We start from the raw sequence: 11,267 nt of genomic DNA, 5'->3' as shown, positions 1-11,267 counted from the left end.
AGTATAATGCAATTGACGTATGTAAACGTCAGGAGAGGTACACTGTGTGACAATAACGAGGGCTATCGGTACAGCTCTAGCTTGATCAGCTAGTAGTTGTAGACCTGGCAGGGTCAACGATCCTCTTGTATTTATAGACGTTAGTGCTATGTATAGTCGTTAATGCTATGAGAGTGAATAGCTGTGTAGAGCTATTGATACTTAGTGAATAGCTGTGTAGAGCTATTGATACCCTTAGTGAATAGCTGTGTAGAGCTATTGATACCCTTATCGTATAGCTGTGTAGAGCTATGTTAGTGTAGTGCCTGTAGTGCCTTTAGTGAATAGCTTGTTGATGCTATTGCTGTTCTGATTGGTGGCCTAGCTCTGTATGATACAGATGTGTGATGCTTTATTATATGATAGCTATGTAATGCTATGTCCACATGACCACGACCAGATGCACGATCCCTAAAAGCTAGGCTTGGTACTTGATAGTAATATCTATTGGGATATCTCATTCACTTAGCGTTATGCTAATCCCCCACATTATCTCCCCTGCAGGTTATATTGTTTTGCATGCTAGGGACAGGAGAACATAATCGTGCTTGGGTTATGTTTGACACACTGAAGAACTCTGATGTTTAATATAACTAAGGATAACTGTTTTGAAAAGTAACACCAGTTGTATTATAATATGTAAATGTTATATGCTTTAAATACTTCCGCCGTGATTTAAAAAAAAAGTACGGTGTTACAGTTTCGCCTTTTCTTTAGGCGATAGATTAGATACTAACAGGTTACATAACTTAAAGTTCCCCTTGGTTCTAGTATCGCGAATCTGTTTAATAAGTTTCTTCATTGAACTGTTAATAACGGGGTCATTTAATTTCGTATCAACAACGAGGTTCTTTGTTATCAAGTCATCATTAGGTGTTACTTCATTTTCCCCACACTTAGGCGTTTTATTATAGTTAAGCACTACTGTTGGAGTTGGTAAAACAATATGGTTCTTACCAATCGTCTTTATTGGTTCAACGGTTTTGGTTGGTGGAGATTTAGACTTTCGAATCACAAAGGTGACCGATTTGTCACCATCACTAAGTGTCATTCTACCCTCTCTTACATCAAATAACGCCCCGGTGGACGCTAAGAATGGTCGACCTAAAATTAGAGGAATGTTTGAGTCCTCGTCTATGTCAATGACAATAAATTCGACTAGAAAGGTTAAATTACCTACTTGAACAGGTAGGTTGTCAGCAATTCCAACTGGGTGCTTAATGGTTTGATCAAGGAGTCGAACACTCATTTCCGTTGGACTTAACTCACCTACTCCTAATCTCTTATATAATGAAAGAGGCATAACACTCACACTTGCACCTAAATCTGCTAGTGCATCATACATGACACAATCACTAAGTAGACAAGGAATAATAAATTCACCCGGATCACCCAACCTGGGTGGAAGTTTTGGTGGAACTGTCTTCACCGGGTTTACTTCTACGATTTTTGTTTCTTGCACTTTCTTATTCTTCTTCTTCTTTCCAAAGGTATCACAAACTTTATTACCGATCACTTGCTCATACTCAACTCCTTTTCTTGGAAACTGGATGGGTGGTCTGTATGGTGCCACCACTGGCTTTACATACTCGGGTGGTGGTGGTGTTTTAACTTTTTCATTGTTACTCACATCGAAAACCTTCCCATCTTCTGATGCTGGTTTTTTAAAATTTGTTGACACCATATTAACATTCTCATTCTGAGGATTTACTTCAGTATCACTCGGTAGCTTTCCTTGTTCCCTCTTACTCATCAAGCTAGCAAGAGTACCTACGTGTTTTTCTAGATTCAAGATGGAAGCTTGCTGAGTTTTTAATGACTGATCAAACCTCTCATTTGTTTGGGTTTGAGATGTAATAAATTGTGTTTGAGATTCCATTAGCTTTGCCATCATTTCTTCTAAATTTGGCATTTTCTCTTCGGTTTGTTGTGGTGGTTTATACAAGCTAGGTCTTTGTTGATTGAAAGTGTTGTTTTGAGTTGGTTGGTTATTCGGACCTTGTTGGTTGTACGAGTTATTGTTTGGCCCATTTGGATTTTAAAGAATGTTTTGATTTCGATTGAAGTTTGTCCTTGGCGGTTGATAATTATTCTGATAATTATTTCCCGGCCTTTGTTCATGTAGGAAACATTCTCACATTGTTCCATCGTTTGCTCAATGTGACAATCTTTCGTTAAGTGTGGTCCACCGCATTGCTCACGACTGATTCGTATTGCATGAATATCTTTAGTCATCTTTTCCATTCGTCTCTCGAAAGCATCTATTTTTGCGGAAATGGAATCAAAGTCATGGCTAGAATCGGCTCTAGCCGCTTTATATGAACGAAATATATCTTTTTTCTGGTGCCACTCATGCGAGTGGGAGGTTGTGTTATCAATGATTTTGTGAGCTTCAGTTGTGGTTTTCTTCATAATGGAACCCCCAGCTTCTGTGTCGATGTCTTTTCATGTAGCAACGTCGACACCTTGGTAGAATATTTGTACTATTTGATAAGTGTCTAAACCATGCTGAGGACATCCTCTCAACAACTTTCCGAATCTTGTCCACGCCTCATATAATGTTTCATTTGGCTTTTGCGCGAACGTAACAATTTCTCCTTGAAGTCTCACGGCTTTAGATGCCGGAAAGAATCTTTTAAGAAATTTCTCAACTAAAACATCCCATGTGTCAATCGCTCCTTCAGGTAACGATTCTAACCAATCTTTGGCTTCTCCCTTTAAAGTCCAGGGAAACAACATGAGATAGATCTGTTCATCCTCAACTTCTCGGATTTTAAATAGATTACAAATCCTATTAAAAGTTCGAAGATGTTCGTTTGGATCTTCTTTTGGCGTACCACCATATTGGCATTGATTAGTTACCATGTGTAGGATTTGTCCTTTGATTTCATAATCTGGCGCATTAACATCTGGCCGAATAATGGCGTGACCTTGGCCCGTGCGTGTGGCTCTCATTCGGTCTTCCATACTTTGAGGTTCAATTTCTGCCATATCTAAATTTGTTGAATCCGAATCACTAGAAGATTCCAATTTAACGTTTTGTGGTTCAGGAAGAATGATTAGTTGTTCAGGATCTTGTAATTGTCCCTGAATATCCTCCGGGTTCTCAATGGTGAAGTCGGGTGCAAAAAATAAATTATCGGATTTTTAAATTGGAGTACTTGTTCGACTTGACGATGATTCTAAAGAAAAATCAACGGCGATAATATTGGCTAGATGTCTTGATCGGGTTACAGGTGATGAACGTATGAAAGGTGATGAACATTTTGCTCGGTGCATTCACTGAATATCCTATTAGTTATAAATATAAAAATTATATAAGTTATCAAATTAATAAACTTTTCTGATTTTGCCCACGTTTCGAATAGCCAATAGATGCAGCAAGTAGCCAGGACCCTTTAAATCAGAAGCCCACAACTCGCCACTAACAAATCCAACTATTACTACGAACCAGAAAATTTGGATGTCTATTGATTTAATCGCTTAAAATAATTTTTCGTCGAAATTTAAAGATAATAAAGAAAATTCTATGTCCTAAAAACTAGAGTGTAGAAATGAAAAAGAAAAAGCGCGTCGAAAAACAAGAAGTCGAAAAATAAAAATAAGAAAGAAAAACGTCAAAACTTAAAAGTCTAAAAATTAAATCTAAAAAGTTGCGCCTAAAGGTATTAAAGCTTAAATGAAATTCTATATCCAAAACGGCAATAACTTAATTAGGCACTAAAATAAATAAACGACGTCGCAAAATTCTAAAGCGTCTAAATTCTAAATCTAAAGAAAAAACACTTGAGGGATTTTACGGCAAAGTCTTAAAAATCTAGAAGTATAAAAATAACTACCGCAAAACTAAACTTAAAACTATATAACGAATGATAAATATACAAATTACGATTAAACGATAAAAATATAAATTATAACTAAAATGATAAAAATACAAATTTTATAAAAATATAATATATATATATATATATATATATATATATATATATATATATATATATATATATTTTTTTTTATATTATATAAAAATATTAAACTATATAATTAATAATAATAATTAAACTAAATATTAAAAATTATAATAAAACTAGATATAAATATATATTAAATAATTAAAATCCTAATTAGGTTAAATAATAATAATAATAATTAATAAAACCTTACGTGTAATTATTATTTAAGGATCCTGACATGTCCAGTCAACCCATGCGGTCGCATGGGTTTGTTGCCTTGTGCTCATGCGATCGCATGGCTTCGAATACAGGCTAAATGTTTGGGCCACTACAGTACTTGGCCCGATTTCTATTTTATTTATTATTTTTTTCCTGATTTTAAATTATAGAAAATATTTATATAAAATATAATAAACTTATATTATGAAATCTTAAAAATAAAAGTACTTTTTAATTTTATAGATAAAGTCTTAATATATATATATATATATATATATATATATGTATATATATATATATATATGTATATATATATATATATATGTATATATGTATATATATGTATATGTATATATATATATGTATATATATATATGTATATATATATATATATATATATATATATATATATATATATATATATATATATATATATATATATATTTCTTATATATATATATTTTTACACTTATTATAAATACAAAATATTTTTACGAAATAAGAAATAATATATTTTTACAAAAATATATTTATAATTAAGTATAGCGTTTTTTACCGTGTCCCCGGCAGCGGCACCAAAAACTTGATGTGTGCAGTAGAGGGGTACGAAATATTATTATTTTTAATACAAAATACGGTACAATTTACACAAGTTTTAATTATTTATATAGATGGGATATACTTAATGAAATGTCCCGTTCTTATTGATTAAAAACGTTCCATATTAATTGATTTCGTTGCGAGGTTTTGACCTCTATATGAGACGTTTTTCAAAGACTGCATTCATTTTAAAACAAACCATAACCTTTATTTCATAGATAAAGGTTTTAAAAAGCTTTACGTAGATTATCAAATAATGATAATCTAAAATATCCTGTTTACACACGACCATTATATAATGGTTTACAATACAAATATGTTACAACAAAATAAGTTTCTTGAATGCAGTTTTTACACAATATCATACAAGCATGGACTCCAAATCTCGTCCTTATTTAAGTATGCGACAGCGGAAGCTCATAATAATCACCTGAGAATAAACATGCTTAAAACGTCAACAAAAATGTTGGTGAGTTATAGGTTTAACCTATATATATCAAATCATAATAATAGACCACAAGATTTCATATTTCAATACACATCCCATACATAGAGATAAAAATCATTCATATGGTGAACACCTGGTAACCGACATTAACAAGATGCATATATAAGAATATACCCATCATTCCGGGACACCCTTCGGATATGATATAAATTTCGAAGTACTAAAGCATCCGGTACTTTGGATGGGGTTTGTTAGGCCCAATAGATCTATCTTTAGGATTCGCGTCAATTAGGGTGTCTGTTCCCTAATTCTTAGATTACCAGACTTAATAAAAAGGGGCATATTTGATTTTGATAATTCAACCATAGAATGTAGTTTCACGTACTTGTGTCTATTTTGTAAATCATTTATAAAACCTGCATGTATTCTCATCCCAAAAATATTAGATTTTAAAAGTGGGACTATAACTCACTTTCACAGATTTTTACTTCGTCGAGAAGTAAGACTTGGCCACTGGTTGATTTACGAACCTATAACAATATATACATATATATCAAAGTATGTTCAAAATATATTTACAACACTTTTAATATATTTTGATGTTTTAAGTTTATTAAGTCAGCTGTCCTCGTTAGTAACCTACAACTAGTTGTCTACAGTTAGATGTACAGAAATAAATCAATAAATATTATCTTGAATCAATCCACGACCCAGTGTATACGTATCTCAGTATTGATCACAACTCAAACTATATATATTTTGGAATCAACCTCAACCCTGTATAGCTAACTCCAACATTCACATATAGAGTGTCTATGGTTGTTCCGAAATATATATAGATGTGTCGACATTATAGGTCGAAACATTGTATACGTGTCTATGGTATCTCAAGATTACATAATATACAATACAAGTTGATTAAGTTATGGTTGGAATAGATTTGTTACCAATTTTCACGTAGCTAAAATGAGAAAAATTATCCAATGTTGTTTTACCCATAACTTCTTCATTTTAAATCCGTTTTGAGTGAATCAAATTGCTATGGTTTCATATTGAACTCTATTTTATGAATCTAAACAGAAAAAGTATAGGTTTATAGTCGGAAAAATAAGTTACAAGTCGTTTTTGTAAAGGTAGTCATTTCAGTCGAAAGAACGACGTCTAGATGACCATTTTAGAAAACATACTTCCACTTTGAGTTTAACCATAATTTTTGGATATAGTTTCATGTTCATAATAAAAATCATTTCCTCAGAATAACAACTTTTAAATCAAAGTTTATCATAGTTTTTAATTAACTAACCCAAAACAGCCCGCGGTGTTACTACGACGGCGTAAATCCGGTTTTACGGTGTTTTTCGTGTTTCCAGGTTTTAAATCATTAAGTTAGCATATCATATAGATATAGAACATGTGTTTAGTTGATTTTAAAAGTCAAGTTAGAAGGATTAACTTTTGTTTGCGAACAAGTTTAGAATTAACTAAACTATGTTCTAGTGATTACAAGTTTAAACCTTCGAATAAGATAGCTTTATATATATGAATCGAATGATGTTATGAACATCATTACTACCTTTCCTTGGATAAACCTACTGGAAAAGAGAAAAATGGATCTAGCTTCAACGGATCCTTGGATGGCTCGAAGTTCTTGAAGCAGAATCATGACACGAAAACAAGTTCAAGTAAGATCATCACTTGAAATAAGATTGTTATAGTTATAGAAATTGAACCAAAGTTTGAATATGATTATTACCTTGTATTAGAATGATAACCTACTGTAAGAAACAAAGATTTCTTGAGGTTGGATGATCACCTTACAAGATTGGAAGTGAGCTAGCAAACTTGAAAGTATTCTTGATTTTATGTAACTAGAATTTGTAGAATATATGAAGAACACTTAGAACTTGAAGATAGAACTTGAGAGAGATAAATTAGATGAAGAAAATTGAAGAATTAAAGTGTTTGTAGTTATTTTTGGTCGTTGGTGTATGGATTAGATATAAAGGATATGTAATTTTGTTTTCATGTAAATAAGTCATGAATGATTACTCATATTTTTGTAATTTTATGAGATATTTCATGCTAGTTGCCAAATGATGGTTCCCACATGTGTTAGGTGACTCACATGGGCTGCTAAGAGCTGATCATTGGAGTGTATATACCAATAGTACATACATCTAAAAGCTGTGTATTGTACGAGTAAGAATACGGGTGCATACGAGTAGAATTGTTGATGAAAAAAGAACGAGGATGTAATTGTAAGCATTTTTGTTAAGTAGAAGTATTTTGATAAGTGTATTGAAGTCTTTCAAAAGTGTATAAATACATATTAAAACACTACATGTATATACATTTTAACTGAGTCGTTAAGTCATCGTTAGTCGTTACATGTAAGTGTTGTTTTGAAACCTTTAGGTTAACGATCTTGTTAAATGTTGTTAACCCAATGTTTATAATATCAAATGAGATTTTAAATTATTATATTATCATGATATTATCATGTATGAATATCTCTTAATATGATATATATACATTAAATGTCTTTACAACGATAATCGTTACATATATGTCTCGTTTAAAAATCATTAAGTTAGTAGTCTTATTTTTACATATGTAGTTCATTGTTAATATACTTAATGATATGTTTACTTATCATAGTATCATGTTAACTATATATATCCATATATATGTCATCATATAGTTTTTACAAGTTTTAACGTTCGTGAATCACCGGTCAACTTGGGTGGTCAATTGTCTATATGAAACATATTTCAATTAATCAAGTCTTAACAAGTTTGATTGCTTAACATGTTGGAAACATTTAATCATGTAAATATCAATCTCAATTAATATATATAAACATGGAAAAGTTCGGGTCACTACAGTACCTACCCGTTAAATAAATTTCGTCCCGAAATTTTAAGCTGTTGAAGGTGTTGACGAATCTTCTGGAAATAGATGCGGGTATTTCTTCTTCATCTGATCTTCACGCTCCCAGGTGAACTCGGGTCCTCTACGAGCATTCCATCAAACCTTAACAATTGGTATCTTGTTTTGCTTAAGTCTTTTAACCTCACGATCCATTATTTAGACGGGTTCTTCGATGAATTGAAGTTTTTCGTTGATTTGGATTTCATCTAACGGAATAGTGAGATCTTCTTTAGCAAAACATTTCTTCAAATTCGAGACGTGGAAAGTGTTATGTACAGCCGCGAGTTGTTGAGGTAACTCAAGTCGGTAAGCTACTGGTCCGACACGATCAATAATCATGAATGGTCCAATATACCTTGGATTTAATTTCCCTCGTTTACCAAATCGAACAACGCCTTTCCAAGGTGTAACTTTAAGCATGACCGTCTCTCCAATTTCAAATTCTATATCTTTTCTTTTAATGTCAGCGTAGCTCTTTTGTCGACTTTGGGCGGTTTTCAACCGTTGTTGAATTTGGATGATCTTCTCGGTAGTTTCTTGTATAATCTCCGGACCCGTAATCTGTCTATCCCCCACTTCACTCCAACAAATCGGAGACCTGCACTTTCTACCATAAAGTGCTTCAAACGGCGCCATCTCAATGCTTGAATGGTAGCTGTTGTTGTAGGAAAATTCTGCTAACGGTAGATGTCGATCCCAACTGTTTCCGAAATCAATAACACATGCTCGTAGCATGTCTTCAAGCGTTTGTATCGTCCTTTCGCTCTGCCCATCAGTTTGTGGATGATAGGCAGTACTCATGTCTAGACGAGTTCCTAATGCTTGCTGTAATGTCTGCCAGAATCTTGAAATAAATCTGCCATCCCTATCAGAGATAATAGAGATTGGTATTCCATGTCTGGAGACGACTTCCTTCAAATACAGTCGTGCTAACTTCTCCATCTTGTCATCTTCTCTTATTGGCAGGAAGTGTGCTGATTTAGTGAGACGATCAACTATTACCCAAATAGTATCAAAACCACTTGCAGTCCTTGGCAATTTAGTGATGAAATCCATGGTAATGTTTTCCCATTTCCATTCTGGGATTTCGGGTTGTTGAAGTAGACCTGATGGTTTCTGATGCTCAGCTTTAACCTTAGAACACGTCAAACATTCTCCTACGGATTTAGTAACATCGGCTTTCATACCCGGCCACCAAAAATGTTTCTTGAGATCCTTGTACATCTTTCCCGTTCCAGGATGTATTGAGTATCTGGTTTTATGAGCTTCTCTAAGTACCATTTCTCTCATATCTCCAAATTTTGGTACCCAAATCCTTTCAGCCCTATACCGGGTTCCGTCTTCCCGAATATTAAGATGCTTCTCCGATCCTTTGGGTATTTCATCCTTTAAATTTCCTTCTTTTAAAACTCCTTGTTGCGCCTCCTTTATTTGAGTAGTAAGGTTATTATGAATCATTATATTCATATATTTTACTCGAATGGGTTCTCTGTCCTTCCTGCTCAAGGCATCGGCTACCATATTTGCCTTCCCCGGGTGGTAACGAATCTCAAAGTCGTAATCATTCAATAATTCAATCCACCTACGCTGCCTCATATTCAGTTGTTTCTGATTAAATATGTGTTGAAGACTTTTGTGGTCGGTATATATAATACTTTTGACCCCATATAAGTAGTGCCTCCAAGTCTTTAATGCAAAAACAACCGCGCCTAATTCCAAATCATGCGTCGTATAATTTTGTTCGTGAATCTTCAATTGTCTAGACGCATAAGCAATCACCTTCGTTCGTTGCATTAATACACAACCGAGACCTTGCTTTGATGCGTCACAATAAATCACAAAATCATCACTCCCTTCAGGCAATGACAATATAGGTGCCGTAGTTAGCTTTTTCTTCAATAACTGAAACGCTTTCTCTTGTTCATCATTCCATTCAAATTTCTTCCCTTTATGCGTTAATGCAGTCAAGGGTTTTGCTATTCTGGAAAAGTCTTGGATGAACCTTCTGTAGTAACCAGCTAGTCCTAAAAACTGGCGTATGTATTTCGGAGTTTTCGGGGTTTCCCACTTTTCAACAGTTTCTATCTTTGCCGGATCCACCTTAATACCTTCTTTGTGAACTATGTGACCGAGGAATTGAACTTCTTCCAACCAAAATGCACACTTTGAAAACTTAGCTACAATTCTTCCTTCCTCAATACTTCTAACACCTTTCTCAAATGTTCACCGTGTTCTTGGTCATTATTTGAGTAAATAAGTATGTCATCAATGAAAACAATGACAAACTTGTCAAGGTATGGTCCACACACTCGGTTCATAAGGTCCATGAACACAGCTGGTGCATTAGTTAAACCAAACGGCATGACCATAAACTCATAATGACCGTAACGTGTTCTGAAAGCAGTCTTTGGAATATCATCTTCTTTCACCCGCATTTGATGATACCCGGAACGTAAGTCAATCTTTGAATAAACAGACGAGCCTTGTAGTTGATCAAATAAGTCGTCGATTCTCGGTAGTGGGTAGCGGTTCTTGATGGTAAGTTTGTTCAACTCTCGGTAGTCGATACACAACCTGAATGTACCATCTTTCTTCTTGACAAACAAAACAGGAGCTCCCCACGGTGATGTGCTTGGTTGAATGAAACCACGCTCTAAAAGTTCTTGTAATTGGCTTTGCAGTTCTTTCATCTCGCTGGGTGCGAGTCTGTAAGGAGCACGAGCTATTGGTGCAGCTCCTGGTACAAGATCTATTTGAAATTCAACGGATCGATGTGGGGGTAATCCCGGTAATTCTTTCGGAAATACATCGGGAAATTCTGTTGCAATGGGAACATCATTGATGCTCTTTTCTTCAGTTTGTACTTTCTCGACGTGTGCTAGAACAGCATAGCAACCTTTTCTTATTAGTTTTTGTGCCTTCAAATTACTAATAAGATGTAGCTTCGTGTTGCCCTTTTCTCCGTACACCATTAAGGGTTTTCCTTTTTCTCGTATAATGCGAATTGCATTTTTGTAACAAACGATCTCTGCTTTCACTTCTTTCAACCAGTCCATACCGATTATCACATCAAAACT

At 34.2% G+C, this 11,267-nt stretch overlaps 1 non-coding gene across 1 annotated transcript; it reads left to right on the top strand.

Annotated features, from left to right (window-relative positions):
* Nucleotides 1-2,539: 2,539 nt before the first annotated feature.
* LOC139873736 (small nucleolar RNA R71) lies at nt 2,540-2,646 on the top strand. The gene has a single exon (XR_011767461.1). It is a non-coding gene; the product is annotated as a small nucleolar RNA R71 (small nucleolar RNA).
* The last annotated feature ends 8,621 nt before the right edge of the window (nt 2,647-11,267 follow it).

The sequence above is a fragment of the Rutidosis leptorrhynchoides genome, chromosome 10 (assembly GCF_046630445.1).
Source record: "Rutidosis leptorrhynchoides isolate AG116_Rl617_1_P2 chromosome 10, CSIRO_AGI_Rlap_v1, whole genome shotgun sequence".
NCBI classification, from domain to species: domain Eukaryota; kingdom Viridiplantae; phylum Streptophyta; class Magnoliopsida; order Asterales; family Asteraceae; genus Rutidosis; species Rutidosis leptorrhynchoides.
Note: the sequence above shows the minus strand (reverse complement) of the source record. Positions and strands in the feature narration are given on the sequence as shown.